Source organism: Arvicola amphibius, unplaced genomic scaffold (genome assembly GCF_903992535.2).
Source record: "Arvicola amphibius unplaced genomic scaffold, mArvAmp1.2, whole genome shotgun sequence".
NCBI classification, from domain to species: domain Eukaryota; kingdom Metazoa; phylum Chordata; class Mammalia; order Rodentia; family Cricetidae; genus Arvicola; species Arvicola amphibius.
This window is the reverse complement of record NW_024582316.1, coordinates 248,726-258,113: the sequence shown is the minus strand read 5'-3', so window position 1 is coordinate 258,113 and position 9,388 is coordinate 248,726. Positions and strand designations below refer to the sequence as shown.

At 50.1% G+C, this 9,388-nt stretch overlaps 2 pseudogenes; both read left to right on the top strand.

The window, feature by feature from the left end:
• Nucleotides 1-1,635: 1,635 nt before the first annotated feature.
• Nucleotides 1,636-2,763, top strand: LOC119805813 (annotated as a pseudogene).
• A 1,098-nt stretch (nucleotides 2,764-3,861) lies between these two features.
• On the top strand, nucleotides 3,862-5,008 carry LOC119805820 (annotated as a pseudogene).
• The last annotated feature ends 4,380 nt before the right edge of the window (nucleotides 5,009-9,388 follow it).

The following is a 9,388-nucleotide window of genomic DNA, read 5'->3' as shown; positions in this document are numbered from 1 at the left end:
AGGGTTACATAACAGGGAACCATAGCAAGAGCAATATCATTGGTCAACTCAAATTAACATATGGGGGGGGGTCAACATCAAGATGAAAACAAGTCTAACAGGATAAAAACAAGTGCATTTCCTTTGGGTAGAAATGGTCCACAGCACTCAGTGATAAGGCTATTGTACAGTAAACTGTCAGTATTCTCTGGTTAAGTATATCTTATAACTGTATGTATTGTGCAGTTACCAAGTTTTCAGAACCTTAAGAACAAAAACAAGTCTAAAGTAAGCCAGTTTTCATCCAGTTTCTGCCTTCTGAGCTTTGATACACAAAGGACTGGGTGTTTTTCTCAAGACTGCTCCTGCCGCCCACAGATATCCTGTTTTGCCCCCTTGGCAGGTGCAGCTGCTCTCAAGGCTGCTTCTGCTACTCATAGGTATCCTGTTTTTCCCTAGGTGATCACAAAAATATCACATAAACATCTTAAGATGGAGACTAGGGTTGGGGACTTTCAGAGTGACCCACAAATCCACATGTCATGATATGTTTTTGAGATGGGAGGAGGGAAGCATGGAAGATACCAGAGGCAGACACAGGGGGAAGGATCCAGGAAGACAATGTGATAGGACCAATGTGAGGAAAATGTGAGGCACAGGCCAGCTGGGCTAGTTTGGTAGCAGAGCATCCAGTGTGGACATAAGAGAAGCCAAAGGAAGATGGTCAGATCCATAGACTCCACAAAAGTGGGAAGGAGCTAGAGTGCCACTTGTATCAGATAGGGACATTGTGGGGATTAGTGGAGCATCTGGGAGGAGCAAGGTCCCATGCACTGGCATCTGCAGGTGCCAATGTTGCTTACAGTGGCAGAGGTCAGACCTATGACAACTAGGTAGGCTCTGGCTGCAGATGGGAGGTATGACACAGGCCCTGTGAATGCCCAGGTTCTGGAATACTTCCTGTGTCTCATGGGCTGCAAAATAAAGTCAAAGAACACTAGGAGGCAGTCAGGTTCTATGCACAGAACAGATATCTCTGCGGACCTTTCTAGAAGTTGAAAAGTCCACCTGTCACTGGGCCCCAGGAGCAGAGTCACCTAGAAAGCAACAATGTCCTGCCTGCTGCTTTTTAAATTGGTGAGACTACTGAGTATTATGGCAGTCTCAGGGCCCCACAGAGGACAGAAAATCATCTAACATCTCAAGAAAGAAACTCAACCAACCAACCAAAGAAACAAAGCAAACAGTGTCTTTCTATGGAGCCCAGAATGGTCTTAGGCTTCTACCCCTCCTACCTCAGAGTAACTGAGGCTCCCAATCTGCTTTGAAAGGCAGTTGATTTATAGACTAGAAAGAAAGATCAGATTAAGGACTTGTGGTAGGAGCCATCCAAGGACACAGTGATGGTGGCATTATAAGTGACACAGTGTCAAGCTCTAAGTTTGTTTCAACTGCCAAACAGTGAAGCCTGAGTCAGCTCTATTGTCTGGAGACATCACACCATGGGACACTCTATCTCATGCACATTGCTTTTTAGATCTGGGCCTCAGAATTGGAATGAAGCAGCCCCTCAAAAAACACTGGCTTGCTCACACTCCGCCGCCAGTTTGCTCTGCGAGTCTTCCCGCTGCTCCATCTCCCCAGCCTTCGCTGATCGCAATGGAAGAAGAAATCACCGCGTTCGTCATTGATAATGGCTCCGGCATGTGCAAAGCTGGCTTTGCTGGCGACAACGCCCCCAGGGCCGTGTTCCCATCCATCGTCAGGCGCCCCCGACACCAGGGCGTCATGGTGGGCATGGGCCAGAAAGACTCGTACGTGGGTGACGAGGCCCAGAGCAAGAGAGGAATCCTGACACTGAAGTACCCCATCGAGCACGGCATCGTCACCAACTGGGACGACATGGAGAAGATCTGGCACCACACTTTCTACAATGAGCTGCGTGTGACCCTGAGGAGCACCCGGTGCTTCAGACCGAGGCCCCCCTGAACCCCAAAGCAAACAGAGAAGATGACGCAGATAATGTTCAAAACCTTCAACACCCCAGCCATGTACGTGGCCATTCAGGCGGTGCTGTCCCTGTATGCATCTGGGTGCACCACTGGCATTGTCATGGACTCTGGTGACGGGGTCACACATACAGTGCCCATCTACGAGGGCTACGCCCTTCCCCACGCCATCTTGCGTCTGGACTTGGCTGGCCGGGACCTGACAGACTACCTCATGAAGATCCTGACTGAGCAGGGCTACAGCTTCACCACCACGGCTGAGCGGGAAAGAGTGTGTGACATTAAGGAGAAGCTGTGCTACGTTGCCCTGGATTTTGAGCAAGAAATGGCCACTGCTGCATCATCCTCTTCCTTGGAGAAGAGCTATGAGCTGCCTGAGGGGCAGGTGATCACTATCAGCAATGAGCATTTCCAGTGTCCAGAGGCGCTCTTCCAGCCTTCCTCCCTGAGCATGGAGTCCTGTGGCATCCACGAGACCACCTTCAACTCCATCACGAAGTGTGATGTGGACATCTGCAAGGACCTGTATGCCAACACAGTGCTGTCCGGTGGTAACACCATGTACCCAGGCATTGCCAACAGGATGCAGAAGGAGATCACAGCCCTAGCGCCCAGCACGATGAAGATCAAGATCATCGCTCCCCCTGAGCGCAAGTACTCAGTCTGGATCGGCGGCTCCATTCTGGCCTCACTGTCCACCTTCCAGCAGATGGGGATCAGCAAGCAGGAGTACGACGAGTCGGGTCCCTCCATCATCCACCGCAAATGCTTCTAGATGGACGGAGCAGGTGCTGATTCTGAAGTATCAATTTGCCCTGGCAAATGTACACACCTCATGCTAGCCTCATGAAACTGGAATAAGCCTTTGAAAAGAAATTTGTCCTTGAAGCTTGTATCCAATATCAGCACTAGATTGTAGAACTTGTTGCTGATTTTTGACCTTGTATTCAAATTAACTGTTCCCTTGCTATATGTTTAATGTCCTGTGCATATCTTGATTTAGTCCTTAGTCATGTGGCTTGGTCACTTGGTGGCTGGGGAGAGCGAGAGCATGCTGTGGAAGAGAAATCCCCAGCCTGGTGGATGTGTGAGCACCGTGCAGTGATCTGTGCAGGGTATTAACTGACTGCTGACTTCCAGGATTTCTCGAGGCTGGCAAGGGTTCCTGAACCAGTTACCACTTCCGTCTTGCTGGTCTAACAGGGTGGGAAAGTCCGAGCCTTAAGACCCAGTTCTGGTGTTTTCCCGCCTGACTGCGTGGGTCCTTACTTGCCTTGAGTTGGGAACGTTTGCATTGACACCTGTAAATGTATTCATTCTTTTAATTTATGTAAGGATTTTTGTACTCAATTTAAGAAATGACAAATCTTGGTTTTCTACTGTTCAGTGAGAACACTGGGCCCCAGCAGCATGTCATTGTGTAAAGAAAAATAAAAGTGCTGCAGTGACAACAAAAAACCCACTGGCTTCTGGATTTCCAAAGTCAAGAATACCCCATAGAAAATGCCTGGGATCACAAGCATTTTAGATTTGGATCTTTCTGGAGATTTGAACATTTAGGAATACAAAAGAGGAGCTGGGCATAGTAAAGCACGCCTGTGATCTCAGCACTTAGGAAACTGAAACAAGGAAGTGCATGACTGACTGCACTCCACACTGCAGGCCAGCCTGTGTCTCAGAAGCTAGTCATGTTGAACTGTGCCACTATTCTCATGGTTTCTGAGGCCAGACCTGAGGGCTCAGAAGCTACACTGTACTCTGTGCAGCTATAAGTAGGCCGAAGGAGGCTGTTACCTGGGTCGCCTGAAGCACGTGAAAGGAGGGAGAAGAAATCAGCTGACCAGAGAGATACTCCCCTCCAGAGCTGTAGCAAATGGTAAAGCTCAGATTCACAGAGGGGCCGGCCTTTTCTGATTCTCTTGGGGACAGTGTTGGGTTCTGGCTAGTGTGGACCTTTGTCATCATCCTGAGCTGCTGCTGCGTCTGCCACCACCTCCGAGCCAAGCACCACCTTCAGGCCCAGCAGCGGCAACATGAAATCAACCTGATCGCCTACCTGGAAGCCCACAATTACTCAGCTCTGCCATTTTACTTCAAGTTTTTGCCAAACTATTTACTACCTCCTTATGAGGAAGTGGTGAACAGACCTCTGACTCCTCCCCCACCGCACAGTGCCTTCCAGCAGCAGCTGCTGCCCCCTCAGGGTGGCCCTGCAGGCGGCAGCCCCCCAGGCGTTGACCCACCCCAGGGCTCCCAGGGGGCACAGAGCAGTCTTTTGTCTGGACCCAGTAGAAGCAGCACAAGACCCCCGAGTGAGCCGGGCGGTGGTGGCGCACGCCTTTAATCCCAGCACTCGGGAGGCAGAGGCAGGCGGGTCTCTGTGAGTTCGAGGCCAGCCTGGTCTACAAGAGCTAGATCCAGGACAGGCTCCAAAGCCACAGAGAAACCCTGTCTCGAAAAAAAAAAAAAAAAAAAAAAAAAAAAAAAAAAAAGACCCCCGAGTGTCGCTGACCCTCAGCCCTCTGAAGTGCCCGCTGACCGGGAAGCCACCAAAGACCCTGGAATGGAGTCCAGTGGTTCAGTGGCCGGCCACGGGTAGCTGGACCCAGGGGCCTTCCTGGACAGGGATTCGGAGTGTAAGGAGGAGCTACTGAAAGATTCAAGTTCGGAGCATGGTAGTGTACCCCCGACAACAAAGATAAGACCCCTGGTCAACATCGCAGCTTCACAGGAGACTCAGGCATTGAGGTGTGTGTGTGTGCAACCGGGGCCACCATGACGATGGTCTCGAAGAGTTCAGTACCCTCATCGATGATGGCCTGGATGGGCCCCTGGACTTGTGTGACAGTTGTCACGTACGGCCTCCTGTTGACAAAGAGGAAAGGCTCTGCCTGGCCTCTGAGGAGCAGGCTCGAGAGCCTGGGCACCCCCACCTGCCACGGCCGCCTGCATGCCTGCTGCTCAACACCATCAATGGACAGGACTCGCCAAACTCGCAGCGCGGCAGCTCCCCCAGCTAGAGCAGGCCCTGCCTGTCCCGGAGAGCTTGACAGACAGCCAGGGCGGGGACGCCCACAAGAGAAGCATTAAGTGACTTTGAGAAGTGGTACGGCCACTTTGTCCTTTCAGTTTTTCTCCCCTCCCACCCCACTTTTCCCACGTCTCCAGGTACAAGTTTGGGGTGTGGATGCCTCCTCTCCCCCCACAAAAGCACAGTGTTGTAGAAGACTGAGAATCCGGGTCTGGGACTCATTCCGCACCTCCCTTTTCAGAGCTGTATCTCACCTACCTGCTCAGCTAAGAAACGAGTGTCTGGAAAGCACCCCAGGACTGGGGCTGGGCTCCAAGATGGTTCCTGGTGACATAGTGGTTTGGAAGAGACCTTCGCTGTGTCTCAGTCTGGGAGAGACAGTTTATCTTGGCCCTGAGTGAAGGAAACTTGGGCCTGTGGCTGGCACCTGTGGCTGCCAGTGGCTGCAGAGTGTAGTGTGAAGCAGCGGGGCTGCGTCCCGGCCACCCGGCCACCCGGCCACCGGCTAGCTTTACACCCGAAATAATTACACGGAAACTGTATTCTTTTAAAACACTGCCTGGCCCATAGTTTCAGCCTCTTATTGGTTAATTCTCACATCTTCCTTTAACCCATATTTAGTAATCTGGGTAGCACCACGAGGTGTGGCTTACCAGGAGAGATCTTAACCTGCGTCCATCTCGGAGAGGAGAAGCATGGAGACTCCCTATGGAGACTGCCTGAAGCGTCTCCCCAACTCTACTTCCTTGTTCCCACAATTCTGTTCTGTCTACTCCACCTACCTAATTTTCTGTTCTCTTAAAGGGCCAAGGCAGTATCTTTATTAATAATGAAAGCAACACATAGACACTCCTCCATCAGCAGAGCTGGCATTGGTCTAATCCTGTGGGAGGGTGAGAGCTGGTGGGCGGGTTGGTGAGGGGGCTTGTATCTGGCAAGCCCCAGGTAGAGAATGCACCCCTGCGTTGTAGAGGGGGCCCTTCCCAGCAGGCTTCGGCTGGCTTCAGCCTGGTTCAGGTATAGATGCTTATCCTGTGTTCTCTGTGTTTTCCTTTAAAACAAATAACCAAGGCTAGCTGGAAACAACCGTATTGGTGGACAGACAAGAATCCTCTTCTGGACGAGGGAATTCTGCAGGTCTCCCCAGGATGAGTTTCCAAGAGTCTGGCTATAATGTTGGGCCAGCAGGAGAGAATGCGGTAGTCCTGGCCCTTCCGTGAGTGGAGATCTAAGTCTGACGCCTGGTAGAGATATGGCATCCTCCACTTCCACCCATTGTCTATGCCCAAAGGTGCCCAGTGGTCCCCTTCCATCCTGAACGCAATCTGCAGTCTCTCCCTGTCCTCTATAAGCAGACGGACCGAGGAGGTTGTGTGTCCTGGGCAAGGCAGCCTCGTAGCCTGGCCCTCACACGGTATTTTTTCTTGTGTTATCCGAGTCTGTTGTTTGTTTTAAACTGACCACTTAGAAGGAACACCGGTGTTATCTGTGCTTCTCATGGCTGCCCCCGCCCCAAACCTACTAGAGAGGGGTGCCTTACCTGCACAGCCTGTGTAAAGAGTCTCGCAGGCAGGGCGTGACAGTCACCTCCAGCAGGACCTCGGGGCCTGGTTCCTGTCATCTGGCTTAGGTAGGAAAAAGGAGCATAGAAGCAGCTGAAACGAACATTCCCCGCCCAGCCCTGTCCGTGCAAGGAGGGTGGTTCCTTCCCCGCTCTTGAACGATGATGACTCTGCACCGTCCTTAGTGATGAGAAGAGAAAGGAAGAGAAAGGTCCACGTGTAAACAGACACACACAGGTCCGAGGCTGTGAGGTGATGTGTGTCCGCATTTGGATGCCACAAACCAAAATCCTTGTCGAACAAAAGTGAAGTCTACACAGTGATGATGGATGATGTGCGTGCGTGTGTGCGTGCACGAGGTGTATGTGGCCCTAAGCCCTGTGTTCCTGTGAAGATACTTTGAGTGACCATTCTGCTCACGTTAGCCACATGTCTAGAGCACATATGGCCCTCTCAAGGTAATTGATTTTACGCATTTACTGTTTACCGAACAAACGTCTGACTGTACTCGGGTGTTGCCAGCAGTGCCTCTGTTTGCCAGCGACACTGCCCTCCAGGGCGAGGCTTCTTCCTCAGCTCACCACTGCGATGGGCACAGTGCTCCAGAGACACTCAGAGGCCTACATTCTGTTCCCTGTGTGTGGAAATGTATTCTGAACAGGTCTCCCTCCCTCCGCTGTGGTCAGACAGCTTGATTGAGTCTTGAGTGAAGTGACAAGCTTGGACCAGTTGTGGCTCAGACATTGGCCTGCCCAGGATCACCAGGAGTCCCTGGCAGACACCTCGATGCCACAAGCTCACACCTCTTCTGCCGAGGTCTCGAGGGGTTGGTGTGTGGCCACAGGGCCCCGAGCTGCAGCCCTCACACACCTTGTTAAAGTCCCAGACAACTCAAAACTTCCTCTCCCAAAAACGAATCCCTCTTCAGTTAACTAGCGATGAGGTGGAACCCTCTCAGGTTTCTTTTCCCTGGCGGGATGGGGAGCTGACCTGAGTGCGGACTGGCTTCACTGAAGCGCCCACCATGATAACAGCACCACAGTCTGGGCCCCTGCTGCTCTAGGCCACACTGGCGCTCAGAGGGAGCACAGGAAATAGGAGTTAGGGGCCAGGGAGATTTGGCTGAGTTCGGTTTCCAGGTCAGTGGGGGGAGAGGGTAGGCAGAGGGCTTGGTGCCAAGGTCAGCTTTGCAGCTGCTAACACATTCCCATGCGAGGCACATCAGCGTCCGTCAGTTATTGTGAATATGTGTATCTTAAGCAATAAGAGTCCGCTGCTCTGAGTCCCTGGGCAGTCTGGGTGACACATATCCTGTGCTGTGATCGTTCTGAAGACAGAGTGGCTCTAACCACTGTGAGAAGCCCTAATAAAATCACTCCCAAGCGTTAAAAAAATTACATATAACAAAACAGTTATCAAGTAAGAATTACAGTTACAATATATATATCCATTTTATCTTTTATCATAACAAAGGAAAACAACTATAACTATCATCTATTCTTCAACTCTATCAAAGACTCCAGAAGGATATAATTATTACCTAAGTAAATGAGAAGTAAGCAACTTACAAAACTCTAGAAATCACAGAGACATCTTGCTGCCTGGACAGTCACCCAAAGTTCCTCTGTATCATCGGGGCATCCATCTTCAGCCTACAGGCCCATAGTATCCAGCAGACTTTTCCATGAAGCAGGAAATTTCAAAGGCAGTTCAGTCCGTGTCTGCTGTGTCCTGCAGAATGTCTCAGACTCATGAATCAGGAACCCCGAAGAATCATCTCACATTTAGGCAAGTTCAGCAGTCCTCTCTCTGTGAGTTCTTTGTGTCCAGTTTCTGCAACAGTCCAGGCAAGAGCAGTTTCTTGTGCAAATTGCTATCAAACTCCATAAGGAGCCTCTTCGATGCCTATCATCTTCTTGAAGTAGATGGTGCTGCCAGGAGCAGACGTGTCTCATCGTCATGAAAAGCCCTGTTATTAAAGCATTTAAATGCCATATTCTGTAGTCTTTAAAAGATATTAGGAATGCCTATCTAACTGAAATATATCTCTATATATCTAGAAAATCTAACTAACATGACTGTAAGCTTTACTATTATCGATGATTATCCATTAACAACCTATATTTCTTAATTATACATTACATTTTTAAAATGAACTACACAATCACAATACCTTAATCAAGATCAGAAATACAAATACATATAACAAAATTTGCAGGGAGCCGATTTGCCGGCCAACATCACAAGATGGCGCTGAGCCCCTGCAGCGCCGAGTAAACAACTCCATATTAGGCAGGGCTCTAGACAGAACCTCCCGCAGGCACGACCCGTGTCCACTCTCCCTATATAAGCGGCTGCCGTTTGGTGGTCTGGGACCCTCGCTTCCAGCTCTCCCTTTAACCAAGAGGCTCCAATAAAGCGTGATTTGAGAAGAATCCTCGACTCGGTGGTTGTTCTTCCCTGCTGGGCAGGGGGGTTCGCCGCAAAAATTGACCTTAAATTTAAATCACTAAAGCAAAATCCACATTAATGCAAATTATTCATATCTATATTATATCCCCCTTTAAGTGTAAAAGAACATTTATAAACAATATTTGGGAACATGGGCGCAGTTATTTCTCTCCAAACTGCTTCCTGCTGAATGGGGGCGCTGTTAATCAGATCTTTCATGGTGTAACCTGTGTGCCAGGTTCATATCAGTCATCAGTTGGGTAAAGTAATTTTCTGAAGGTGTTCACAGCAACCTTTCAGGAGGGCGTGGTCTATCATACCATATTGGGATAGAAGCAATCCACAGGGTCTCATCC